A 4494-nucleotide genomic window follows, 5' to 3' on the forward strand; every position below is an offset into this window, starting at 1 on the left:
CTCTCTGACATCCCCCAAGGGGTCCCTGATTGCGAGAGGGCACAGGCCAGGTCGAGGGACCCCACCAGTGCACGTGCACTGGGCCTCTAGTATGCATATAAGATCTTTGGTTAATCGCTTCCCCCCTACTCCCCCCCGCCCCCCCGCACTTCCCTTTGAGATTCATCAGTCTGTTCCATGTTTCCATGCCTGTGCATTGAGCATCTGCCCCCTGGTTGTCAGTGCACATCATAGCTACCAGTTAAATGGTCTAACAGTAGAAAGGTCACTTAGGATTTTATATATATAGATCAGACAAAGTAAACTTTAAGGCAAAAGCATTACTAGAGATAAAGAGGACTACTTGACAATGATAAAAGGTTGTGTTCACCAGGAAGATACACAACTCTAAATTTGTAGTCACCCAATAACTTAGCCTCAAAATGTGTAAATTGAAAATTGACAGAATTACAGAATTAAAAGAAGGAAGTTGGAAGCAAAAGCTATCTGACCAGCTATTTCCTCTTGGTTAGTTATAGGGCCGCCCAGATTCAAGGAGATGGAAAGATAGATTCCCCCTCCCCATTGATGGAGAAGTGGCAATATCACTTAGCAAATATCATGAGGCATTGGAGATACTGTTGTGGACATTTTAGAAAATATAATCTGCTACAAAGCATATATTGAGACATAAAGCAAGTCTCAACACTTTCAGAGAATTAAAATATTCGAAGTATGTCTCTGATCATAGTGCAATTAAGCAAGACATCAGTAGAGAAATAATAACTAGAAAATCTTCATATCTGAATATTAATGAGGTATACTTGTAAATAACCTATGTATAAAAAGAAATCACAATGGATATTGGAAAATATTTTAAACTAAATGGTAATAAAATACAAAAGTTGTGAGATGTAGCAAAAGCCATTCCTAAGAAGTTTAGGAAAAAGTACTTTAAAATTTAAAAATAAAATTGAAAGTAAATAACTCTTGTCTTTAAATCAGATTCTCTCTGCTTTCCTTTTATTTTATTTTTATTATATTACTTTTTTTTTTCCTGCTTCCTTTTATACACCTGCCCTGATGCATGCTGGAATTTTTCCCACTGCTGTGGATACAACTTTCCCACTCTGTGTGTACAGAGCTACCTACACACCTCCAGGCATGAATCCGGATTTTAGGGGCTTGGAAAAGGCTATCACAACTTGTAATGTAAAGTCCAACCCAATCAATTGCTGTTTCCATTCTCCTTCCATCTTCCCACCCAGGGCTAATTTCCCAGGCTGGTGTTTGATTCCCTGCTGTGACGGCTCCTGTGATCTCCGGGACATGCAGGACTAGCTAGCCACAATATCACCCACATCTCCTGCTCACCTGATCTCTTCTTACCTCTCTAATCTGGCTTACCTGATCTCTTCTTACCTCTCTCACTTTGGGGCTTTGCTCAGATCTGGTTGTGTAACATTCTTAAGGAGATTTCTCCTTCCTTGACCCAAGGGCTCTTCATTTTGGCAGTCCTTGTCTCTGTGACACAGACCTACTTCACCCCCTCCTGGTGAGCTCTTCTTTGCGGCATTGCCTTCTTAAGCAAGCTTGCCTGCCTGTCATGGAGCCCTCACCCCTGTTGATTTCTTCCACCCTGCTCTTATTTTTGGAGTCAGTTTCATTTCCTTGTCCTAATTAGTCTCTTCACCACACCTCCTCTGTTTCTTCCTCATTTGTCAGATTTTTAAAAACTGTTTCTTTCCCTCCCTTCATTCCCACCTGTCCTACCTTCAAGTATCATCTCAAAGGATAATCTGAATGAAGCTTCTTTTGCAAGTCCCCCTTCTTGTGCCCTCTCCTTACAGGACTCTTTATTTCACTTACAGCACTCAACTTACTCAACTCAAAATTATAATTACTTATGTTTACCTATCAAAGGCCCCCTCCCTACTAGATATGAAGGAACTTGAGGGCAAGGTTGTTTCTTACTCATCTTTGCAGCTGGAACATAGGAGTTGTTCAGGAACTATTTGCTGAATTCATGAGCGTGAGATCCCAGAGGATAAAGGCAAATATTTCCTTCAGTTTCTAGGCTGGAACCAACAATGCCTTGACTGGTTTCACTGTTTATCAGGAAATGGGTTGTATGGACCTGGAAGTGCCAGATGAAATAAAGATTTCCATATACATGTTCATTGATCCTGTAAGGGTTGTCTCATTCATTCATTCATTCATTCATTCATTCATTCATTCATTCATTCAACAAACATTTATTGATGACTAAGGGCTAAACCTACTGCAAAGAGAGATGACAGGGAATAGGACAAATACCAGGAAGGCATTAGTAATCTGGTTTGAGACTTTGAAACATAAACAACTGACTGTAGGGCAAAGTGAAATACGTGCTATAATCCAGTGCAGACCAAATTCGCTGAGAGCACAAAGAAGAAGGACATGGGATAAATGAGGGTTCAGAAGAAGAGCAACTTAGTTTTTTCCAGTGGACTCATAGCATCACCATGACACAAGGCCCCTGAACATTTCTGAGCCACCACTCAAATCTCTGAACCTCATGGGAATGGGAGGTAGAGTGGGAAGGAGGAAGCAAGTCAAGTTACTCCAGACCCATGCTGTCTAATTAGCCACCTGCCAGATATAGCTACTAGGCACTTGAAAGGTGGCTAGTCTGAAAGGAGATGTACATAAGGGTAAAATATAGCTGGATTGTGAAGACTTAGTACACAAAAATTTTTTTTATATTGATTAGTTATTAAAAATAACATTTTAGATATATTAGGTAGAATAAAATATGTTATTAAAATAAATTTCACTTGTTTCTTTTTACTTTTTAAAAACATTTTAATTGATTTTTAAAGAGAGAGGAAAGGAGAGAGAAAAAGGAACTTCAATATGAGAGCAAAACATGGATTGGTTGCCTCCTGTATGGGGATCAAGCTCGCAACCAGGGCACTTGGCTTGACCAGAACCAAACCAGCAACCTTGTGGTGCATGGGATGATACCCAACCAACTGAGCTATTCAGTCCAGGGCACTTTTTACTTTTGTTGTTGTTGTTAATCCTCACCTGGGGATATTTTTCCTATTGATTTTTAGAAAGAGTGGAAGGGATGGGGAGAGACAGAGAAACATCAATGTGAGAGAGATAATGGATTGGTTGCTTCCCGCATATGGTCGGGGATCCGGCCAGCAACCCAGGTACATGCCCTTGACTGGAATTGAACCCAAGACCCTTTAGTCTGTGGGCCGACACCCCAACCACTGAGCCAAACTGACCAGGGCTCTTTTTACTTTTTTATGGGGCTCACATTACATTTATTTCTATTGCACAGCCCTGTTTTAAAAACTCTTCCCAGGTTGCGGGAGCCTAGAAAATTTGGAAAATAGGTGAGGGAAACAGACAGACTTTGACACTGAACCAGGACCCTGGCTCAGTGGTGATTCCCAGCCCTGACCTGTATCCAGACTCCCAGGGACTTCAGACATCACTTGGGCCTGGGCTGGGGCAAAGTCAAGACACAGAGAGGAATCTTGGTTCTCTCCTTTCTGCATGTCTCTGTGACTCTGGCCACTGGGACAAAGGTGACAGGGAGCTGGTTTGTTTTCTGTATTTCTTTCAACCAGCTTCCTTGAAGGCAGAGCTTCTGAATGGTGAAGACAGGGGCTAGTGGAGGCTTTCATAATAACACCTAGGCTTCTGATCATTAATCAGTTAGTATACTGCTTGCGGGGGGAGGGGGGGGGGGCGGACTTAGTATGTCCAATTGTTGACTGATCTTTGGAACTGTTAAAGATGATATGTATTATTGACAGCTTTATATCTGTTAAAGATGATATCCTATATAATAAAAGCCTAGGTTGCGTCACGCCCTCACGCGATGCCCTCGAGCGATGTCATCACAAGATGGCTGCCACAAGATGGCCACAACAAGATGGTTGGCAGGGGAGGGCAGTTGTGGGCAACCAGGCCGGCAGGGCAGGGCAGTTGGGGGCAACCAGGCTGGCAGGGGAGGGAGTTGGGGGCGATTGGGCTGGCAGGGGAGCAGTTAGGGGTGATCAGGCTGGTAGGCAGAAGCGGTTAGGAGCAATCAGGCAGGCAGGCAGGCGAGCCGGTAGGAGCCAGGAGTCTTGTATTATGAGAGGGATGTCCGACTGCCCCTAAGGGGTCCCAGATTGGAGAGGGTGCAGGCCGGGCTGAGAGACACAGCCCCCCCGCACCCCGTGCACAAATTTCATTCACCAGGCCTCTAGTGCAGTGGTCGGCAAACTGCAGCTCGGCAAACCGTGGCTCGTGAGCCACATGCGGCTCTTTGGCCCCTTGAGCGTGGCTCTTCCACAAATACCAGTTCTTCCACAAAATACTGACTTCTGCGCCTGGGCTACGAAGTTTCAGTTGCACTGTACTTGTGTACCCGCACGTGGTATTCTGTGGAAGAGCCACACTCAAGGGTCCAAAGAGCTGCATGTGGCTTGCGAGCTGCGGTTTGCCGACCATGGCTCTAGTGTATTAGTA

The sequence above is a fragment of the Myotis myotis genome, unplaced genomic scaffold, assembly GCF_014108235.1.
Source record: "Myotis myotis isolate mMyoMyo1 unplaced genomic scaffold, mMyoMyo1.p scaffold_m19_p_1, whole genome shotgun sequence".
Taxonomy (NCBI): Eukaryota; Metazoa; Chordata; class Mammalia; order Chiroptera; family Vespertilionidae; genus Myotis; species Myotis myotis.